The 9426-nt window shown below is 45.6% G+C and overlaps 1 long non-coding RNA gene across 1 annotated transcript; it reads left to right on the top strand.

Annotated features, from left to right (window-relative positions):
- The first annotated feature begins 2147 nt into the window (after window positions 1-2147).
- LOC123330453 lies at window positions 2148-7168 on the top strand. Its single transcript, XR_006546416.2, has 2 exons — window positions 2148-6669; window positions 6922-7168. It is a non-coding gene; the product is annotated as an uncharacterized LOC123330453 (long non-coding RNA).
- Window positions 7169-9426: the final 2258 nt, after the last annotated feature.

Consider the following 9426-nt stretch of genomic DNA (forward strand, 5'->3'; position numbering starts at 1 on the left):
GGCCACCACCATCTCCACTTTGTAGTCATTGCTTTATTACCTTGCTTGGTAGTTTTAACACTTCAGTACAAATACCCCTGTGCCTGTATTTAAACTTTGCATAAAGAAAATCGTAATGAATGAATCATTTTGTGTCTTATTTCTTTCACCTGGAGACTTGACCATGTGAATGTGTGCAGTTGGTCATTTTTAAAGCTGTGGATCATGCATATATTGCAGTATAGTAGGTTTTTCTTTTTTTCCAGTTTTTTTGGCTATTATGAAAAATGCTGCTGTGAACATGCTTATTCATGTGTTACGCACATGTGGGAGAGCTTGTCTGTTACACATATATGTAGGGGCAGCATCGCTAAGTCATAGAGTATGTATATCTACAATTCCCAACTGTTTTCCAAAGTAGTTACGCCAATTTTCACTCCCACAAGCAGTGTTTTTACATGTCCCCATTGTTCTACATCCTTGTCAACATGTGATATTTCAAGCTTTTCTTCCCCTTCTTTTTAATATTTTCTAATCTAGTGGTTGCTGTTGCTATCTCTCTGTGTTTAATTTGCATTTCCATGAATGCTAATGGGGTTGAGTGCCTTTCCAGATGTTTATGGTCACTTGGATTTCCCTATTCATGAGGTTCCTGTCCAAGTCCTTTTCCCTTTTTTTTTTTTTTTTTTTTTGCATATGTTTTCTGTTGTTTCGCAGAGGTTCTCTATTGCCCAGTTTGCTGCAAGTTGCTTTGCAACTGTGGATCAGAACAGAAGTGTTTCAATGAGCTGATGATTATATTTCCTAGGAAGTTTCAGTCTGCAGGTAATAGCACCCCCTGCCTATACTGGCTTAAGGAAATTGTCTAGTGGTAAATCCTGGCTCAGTTATACAAACAGGAACCTAGTTTTCTCTCCCTTCTCTTAACTCTGTGTTCTCAGCATCATCTCATCCTCAAGGTATTTTGTTTATTTGACTTCAAGAGTGGTCACAAGTGGTAATTAAATCTGCTTGCCTCTTTGTCCACATCCAATAGGAAAGATAATTAAAAAAAAAAAAAAAAACTTTGTCACTGGCCCGTGTAATCTACATCCTTCCCTCCAGTTTTCAGAGGCCACTTTGGATAGTAACCATCCCCAGGGAACACCATACCTTGATAGACTTAATCCCTTATAGGATAAAATGAATGAGGGGGGGCAACCTGAAGCAGCCACACATTCACTGCCAAGCCTGCCGGGGTTTTAAATTTTTGTTTTCTAATTTAATAGAGTAAATTCTCTCATTTGGTGTATAGTTCTCTGAGTTTCAACATATTCATGGAGTTAGATAACCACCACCACAATCAAAATTTGGAGAAGTCCCATCGCTCCAAACAGGCTTCCCAGGTGGCACTAGTGATAAAGAACCCACCTGCCAATGCAGGAGACGTAAGAAACGTGGGTTCAATCCCTGGGTGAGGAAGATCCCAGGAGGTGGGGCAGCCCTCTCAGGTATTCTTGCCTGGAGAATCTCATGGACAGAGAAGTCTGGCGGGCTGCAGTCCATGGGGTCGCACAGAGTAGGTACGACTGGAGAGACTTGGCACACAGGCACATCACCCCAGACTCTCCTTTGTGCTACTCTTTCATAGTCAAAGTATCCTCCTACCCCTCATTGCCACTGCCCGTGCCAGAAACCACTGGTCTGTCCTTCACCCCACCCTTTTGCCTTCTCCAAGATGTACTAAATGGGGTTATACAGTAGGTTACCTTTGGGGTTTGGCTTCTTTCACTCTGTGTTTGAGATTTATCCATGTTGTTGAGTTTTTCAACAGCTGGTATAGATGGACCACAGTTTGCTTATTCATGCATCTGTTGAAGGACAATTAATTGGGTTGTTCCCAGTTTAGGGTGACTGTGAATAAAGCTCCTATACCTGGACATACAGGTTTTGTATGAACATAAATCTTCATTTCTCTTGCATCCCAGTGCTTAGGAGTAGGATTTCTGGGTTTTATGGTAAGAGTCCCAGTTTCCTAGGTGGCACAGTGGTAAAAGAATCTGCCTGCCAAGGCAGAAGACGCAGGAGACTCAGGTTCAATCCCTGGGTTGGGAAGATCCCCTGGAGAAGGAAATGGCAATCCATGGCAGTATTCTTGCCTGGAAAAATTCCAAGGACAAGGAGCCTGGCAGGCCACAGTCCATGGGGTCGTAAAGAGTCAGACATGACTGAGCACACACACACACACACACACGCATGCACACACGCAGTAAGAGCATGTGCAACTTTATAAGAAGCTGCCAAACTGTTTTCCAAAGTGGATGTTATCATTTTGTGTCCCCAGCAGCAAAGACTGAGAGTTCTGTTTGCTTCTGAAGAGGGTTTAATGGATGGGTAAATGCTTTGCAAAGAGTGGGGTTACTACTCAGATGCCAAGGTGGGAGAATTTAGAAGAGGTTGTTCTAAACTCAACTCCTCTGGGCTCCCAGCCCATCTGCTGTTTGCAGACAGAGTATTTCCAAGAAGAAATACTTTCAAGAGGGAATACGTGAGCACCACTCTACTCATTTTGCAAATGAGGGTGTGGCACTGCCTCTCTTGGATGAGCCATCCATGGTCTTGTATTTTATTCCTGGATTCACAAAGTAAATGAAGTATGGGCATTTGGAATGTTGCTATGCTATGTGGCAAGAACTAGCCAGAGAAACATATCCAGATGTACAATCGGAATGTCAGGGCTAGTGGGGACCTTAAAAGCTCTCACTTTGGACATGATGACCTATCACACACCCAGAACCCCAGAATTCCAGCCCAGGACTCTTTGTCTCCCAGATTCAGGGCAGGGTCCCAGCAATGGTAAACTGGGACGGGCTTATGGGTCATGGCAGCTGTGTGCCCAGGAACAGAAATGAGGCTAAATGCTAGGTACACTGTGGCCAGAGTGCCTGCATTCCAGCTTGCATCCCCCAAGCCTTCACTTCCTTTATTTTAGTGCCCAGTTCTGAGGCACCTTCACATTTCAAATGTCCTGAGAATATGTTTAATTAGAACTTGGCCATACAGCCTTTTAAAATAAAACAGAAGGGACCAGCTAATTATATCGCTCAGCATTCTGCGGCAAACATATATTTTTTAATAAAACACTTTCCTAACCAGAGGAATCCCCTGAGAGGCAGATCCTCATTTATAAGAAGTTTCCCAAAGGGACTTAAAGATGCCTTATAAAGAAAGGAGACAAAGAGAGTAAGGAAGTGTTTTCCAAGAGCTTTTAAAAGATACGCTCATTCTGAGGTTGAAGTCCAGATATTTTAAAGATGTAAATTTTTTGTTCAAGTGTCTTATAATAATTTCCTTTTTTTAATATAATTTATATATTCCCTTTCCCCTTTTTGATTATTACTATAAATACCCATATTTCTTATCCAGATTCTTTTTTTAATAAGTACAATATTTAAATAAACAAGTGATTTTCTCACAATGCACTCCATTTCGCACTGGTTCCCACCCCCTCCTCCAGCTCTGCGGCTATGCACCCACGCCCTTCTCAATTCATTTTGTTATAGCCCCATTTAAAAAGAAGCAAAATAAATAGGTGCGCTTCATTCAATTAGATATTTTATTTAACTAATCATAGCCCCCAAAGTATCATTTCAACATGTAATCAATATAAAATGATTAGTAATAGATTTTTGTATTCTTTTTTCATGTAAACCTTTGAAAGCTGGTGTATGTATTGTATTTACAACACATCTCAGTTCAGATCAGCCACGTTTCAAGTGCTCAGTGGCCACCCAAGTAGCTAATAGCTACTGGATGGGGCAGTGCAGGTCCAGACAAGGAGTCTTCCAGAGAAACTTGCTGTCCTTGGCATCTTAACTTAGTCCCCAAATCCAGCGACCATATGCCTCCCTCATACCCCTTACTGGCCTTTTGTGTTGGCAGTGGGTCAGGTGGTTACATGTAATATGACTACCTTACCTGGGCATTTTTACCTCTTTCCTGCCTTGCTAATGATACACCACAGTATCTCCCCAGCCCGGTTTGTTTTGGACTCATTCATTCAGAAACATTTATTGAGCACTTCCCAGATGTTAAGCCTTGTGCCCAGCCCTGGAAATACAGGTGAGCAGACAGACTTTTCTTGCGAATTAATTACAGAACTTTTCAGTGTTCTTAGGGTCTAGTGGGGAGACAGACTTTACTCAAATAGTTATGGAAGTCTGTAATTTCAAACTGTGATAAGGGCTGTGAAGGAAATGTACATTAAAAAAAAAAAATGCTAACCCTTGGGTCACTGCTTGTGTGGCTTGTCCCTCAGGGTGTTTAGTAGAAGTTGTCCAGCCCCCAGCCAGGTTGTCTTGCTGAACATTGATATGACAGAGGAGAGGCAGATGAGACAATCTCAAGATCTCCCTGGTCCCGAGCATCTGTAAGGAAATTTCCAGGACCAATAGTCACTCACCAGTTCTTAAGCCAGTGACCCAATTCATCCATTTGTGTTTGTGTAGGTTGCTCAGTTGTGTCTGACTCTTTTGTGACCCTATGGACTGTAGCCCGCCAGGCTCCTCTGTCCATGGAATTCTCCAGGCAAGAATACTGGAGTGGGTTGCCATTCTCTTCTTCAGGGCATCTTCCCAACCTGCGATTGAACCCAGGTCTCCCGCATTTAGGCAGATTCTTTACTATCTGAGCCACCAGAGAAACCCTATTATGAGGCTGCTAGAACACCAGTCGTAAAGAGGAAGCAGAACACAACTCATTCATTCATTCAAGCATCAATTCTTACCGAGTAATCTGTGGGATGTGAGGCCCCACTCTGGACATTCAGGGAAGCAAGGCCAGCATTCTCTTTGGCCAGACTACACTGCCAGCTGGGCACACTTTCCTAGAGAAGATAACACTTTAAAGAAGAGGAAAAATCAATGCTGATAGAACTCCTTCTCTGGTTCCTAAAATGATATTGTCCCCCGTGGCTGGTGATTTGAGCCTGGGACCGAGCTGGGCAGCCTGAGCCCTGCATGGATGCAATCTTGCGAGCGCCTCAAACCTGGCCGGATCAATAAACAAGAGGCATCGCTGAAGCCAGCTGGGTGGAGGGGGGCTGGGTTCAAGGGGCAAAGTCTACCATTCCTCTTCTACTTCCTGAAAGAGGACAGGGACCCTCCCTTCAGTCCAAAGTCCCCAGGGACAGGGTAATTTCAGCTGCACTTGATGTAACCTATACATCACTGTCTTCTCGACCAGTTCTCAAATTAAACTCTGATGTATAAAGTTAAACAAAAATGAGATAAAAATTGGCAGAGGTTGAAGAGGGTCAAAGTAGTCAAAACGCAAGGTAGACCATTGCTCCTTTTGATTTATGTTGTTCTGTACACTTAGAAAAAAGAAAATTGTAAATCTCCCTGAGACTTTTTTTTCAATGAGAGTGAGGCATTACTAATTTATTTTCAATAGAGTCCCAGGTTTCTCAACTGGGAGGAGCGCTGGGGCTATTGTTTCTGGTGAAGACGTCATGGTTTGACCTCAGAAGGGGCTTGTGATGACAGGAAAGCACCCTGCAGAATTAGAATTCTCAGGCAGCAGGCTTAACCAGGATCCAGCAGCATCGCTGATGCCGCAGACCTCAGGGTCTGCTCTGCCTTCTCATTTAATCTCCACAATCCCGGATGAGGTGAAGCACACAGAATTTATCGTTCCCCTTTGATAGCTGAGGAAACTGAGGCTTAAGGAAACTGCATGTCTTTGATAAAATACCAGCATGCCTAAGGCGCCACAGCACAGAAGTGGAGAGGACAAAGGCCCACTCTTACAGACCTCAGCTTCCAGGGAAAGAGAAAATAGCCAAATGAAATGAATAAAAATAAATATGATTACAGGTAGAATGAATGGCTGTGAAGAATATGGAGCAGGAGAAGAGAATAGAGGTGGGGATATGGAAGCCAATGGAAGGTGTAAACCATCACTTTGATAATTTTGTAAGATCACAAGGGCAGCTGTGTGGATGATGAAGTTAGGTGGGCAAAGGTGAGGTCAGGGGGTCAGTGAGTAGACAGGGACCCTGGTCCCAGCAGGACACAGTGGTCACTTGGCCCATAGTACTGGCTACGGTGGGGGTGAAGATCTATTTTGAAGGTAGGGCATCTGAAAAGGAGTCTTTCTTCACTGCACAGCCTGCAGTCACGTTGCAACACTGAGGTACCTGAATCCCAAGCCAACTGCTTCTCGGGGGGAATGAAAAAGGGGAAAGATGGGGCTGAGATAGCAATAGTGGAAAGCAGGCATTCTGGAGAGGGGTACCTGGTCCAGGCACATTTGTGCATGCACATGTGTGTTTATGAGTGTGTGTGTTGTGACACACACTTTCAGCCCTGTTTTTTCTAATTAATTGTGAAAATTAACTTCCAGCGCATTTACCTGTGTTCTTTCCTTAAGCCCTTAGTTTGTCTCTTGTCGCTGCCGCTCCACTGAAACCACTCTGTTCAAGGGCATCCTCACCTTCCACATTGCCCAGGTCATGACCAAAGACCCAAGTTTCCTCACACAGTGGCAGCTCAAGGGGTTCCTGAGGCCCATCTGCCTGGCACATGGCATGGATTTCTGCACAGAGGTCACCTCTGTGGGAAGAGCCTAGGACGAGGTTTCTGTGGATGTCAAGACCAGCCTTCAGCAACCGCAGCTGCTGCAGGGCCCACAACCTGAGCGGCTTCACAGGTACAGGTGTGAGGGAGCCTCAGGTAGAGCTCATCCCTGACATGAGTAGCTTCTTCTCTCTACAGAGCACTGGCAGCCTCAGGCCAACCTCACCAAGTTCTCTGGAACTTCCTCTGAAGGTCCCTCTCTGTGTTGGGCTCTGGAGGGGAAGGGAGCATGGAAGGGGGTTGGGAAATGCAGAAGAGCTGGTCTACCGAGGCCACACCCTTGCTGGGCACCCAGGTAGACTGCATGTCTCGTTCTCACTTGCAGGTTGATGTGGTCATCTCAGTTTCCTCAGATGGAACGTGAGCAGAAGGGATGTGTTCTAGCGCCAGGCCTAACCCACAAAAAGCCCCTGGGAACACTCCTCCATTCTTGGCAGCTTCCGTCACCTGGACACAGATGACGATGAGGAGCCAGGGAAAAGTGAAGCCACAAACTAGAGGAAGCCTGGGTCCCTGAGTAACACTTCAAAGACTGCCACTTGAGCAGGAAATAAACATCAACTGTGTAGAAATTTTGCCTGTTGGGCCTGTTTGTTAGACAGCTTGGCTGACCGTAATACAATTCTTGTTCTCAGAGAGTTTACAGTCCCATTAAAAAGACTCAGTTACACAATTCTGAAACAATAGTGGGCGTCTCAGAAGAGGAGGTGGGTCATAGGGTTTAGGCTTTCAATTCTGAAGTTCCCCTAGGCTACAGGCTCCTGGCCCTGTGACTTTACCATCTAAACCCTTTTCTAGAAAAGTGGGAGTCAGATTGGGGGAAGGCGCTACTGGCAGAGGAACACCACAGCTAAAGGCTCACAAATAGGACTTGAAGCAAACAACGAGATGAAATGAATGCCAATGATCCTCAGAAGGGGAACACAAGTAAATGGTCCCTAAATATCTAATAACTTCTTCTGTCATAGGTGGAATAGGATCAGAGGTCTATATCTTCTCTCTGACCTAACATACCTCTTTAGTTCCTGAGAGCAGGGAACACTGAGCCTGCTATGCTGGGCATCAGTCTCCCATGTCCCTTCTCCAGGCTGGTCCCTCAACCTGTTATCTGGGCTTCAGGGGATAAGTTCTCCCAGTCTCAGATGCTTGATGAGAACAGCAGTCTTACCCTGCTTTCTCCAGAGGCTATAAGGAAGGGGATTTCATCATGTTTCTGAGCTGAGGGTCCTAATAGAGGCTTCTGAGTATCAGCCGAAATTCAGATGTGGTCTTTGTGGTCCCAGTTCCCAGCTGGGCACTGGCAAGTGTGACTGGGCTGGGGCCATCTGAACACAATAAGCTTGGGAACAGAGCCGACTGCTCAATTCTGGTTTCTAACTGAGGACCCAGAGTCCTGGGGCAGGGGCCTCACCACCCTCCACCCTCTGCTGGTGGCAGGACCACAGAGGTGTCGAAAGCAGCTTCCCCTTTGCTGGGGGAAGACAGACACGGATGCTACTGGTTCTCTTGTGGTGGACTCTGCACCCCCCACAAACCCTGACCGCACCCTAATAGACAGTGCTTCTCTGGGCACACGATGACAAGTATGAAGGCACCTAAAAGTCCCAGCTCCCTGTTTTGACTTGTGGTGTGACCTTGACCTTCTTACTCACCTCACCCCCCACCCCACTGCTTCACAACAATTATTTCACAAGGTTCTATTAAATTAGCATTCATTGTTTATTATATAAATATTGTTCACTGTTGAATTAGGTAGTATAGCAGGATACTTTGATTGTTTCTGTTCTTTTTTAGGGAAGGCTGTGCTGGGTCTTGAGGCACACAGGGTTTTTCTCATTGTGGTGTGTGGACTCCTCCTATTGCAGAGCACGGGCTGTAGAGAGCTCAGCCTCAGTAGTTGTGGTACTCAGTTGCCCTACAGCATGTGGGATCTTAGTTCCCTGCCCAGGGATCAAACCCACATCCCCTGCATTGGAAGGCTGGATTCTTAACCGCTAGACTGCCGGGGAAGTCCTGCTTGATTTTCTTGGTACATACGATTAAGTTTTCCTACCCCTACAACCTCTCCGTATGACTTTTCACAAGGTCGAATGTATCAGATGGTCTCTTGCTGTTGGAGGCGTCTGCTGAGTCCTCTGATGGTATGGTCTGGTCTGTACTTGAGTGTCATTGAAGCTATTGTCTGGAGCTCTTAATCACTGCCAACCTGGGAACTCCCTTCCCCTCTTTCAGACATTGGATACCCTGCTTCCTGGAGCTTCTGTCTTTCCTTTCTTGGTTTAATCCCTCCTTTCACTGATGCACAATGCCCAGGAACCTTCTGACGATGTAGTTATGACGTCTGGATTAAGCTGGCAGGTGAAAGAGGTTTCTTCTGCCTTCTCTTCTAACCATCCCGCAAACAGAGAACAAAACAAAACTATGGCAAATAAATGAGAGGGCAAGAATGCCAAGCAGAAACACAAACTCGGTGTCTATAACCTGATACTGAAAAGGGTGGAACATGGATGGGAGAGGCTTGTCTGCAGCAACACCGGGGTCGATCTGCCAGGCGGAACCCCCAGTAGCTCAGGGCACACCACACATGGCTTAGGAGATACCACATGTGGCACGAGGTCACCTTCGAGGGAGGCAGTTTGGCCCCCATTCAAGAACCTATGACCCCCTCCCCAGTTATCTGAAAGATGGGCCACACAAAAGCTAGAGTGAATATCAAACACAAAACAGTGAGATTTAGAGCAAGTCTGCTGTTAAACACAGACCCCCAGTTCTCTCTTCTCTCAACGAGCAGAGGCAGGTCAGGAGGTAAACTTTTCCTTATGTAATACAA

The sequence above is a fragment of the Bubalus bubalis genome, chromosome 18, assembly GCF_019923935.1.
Source record: "Bubalus bubalis isolate 160015118507 breed Murrah chromosome 18, NDDB_SH_1, whole genome shotgun sequence".
Classification (NCBI taxonomy): Eukaryota; Metazoa; Chordata; class Mammalia; order Artiodactyla; family Bovidae; genus Bubalus; species Bubalus bubalis.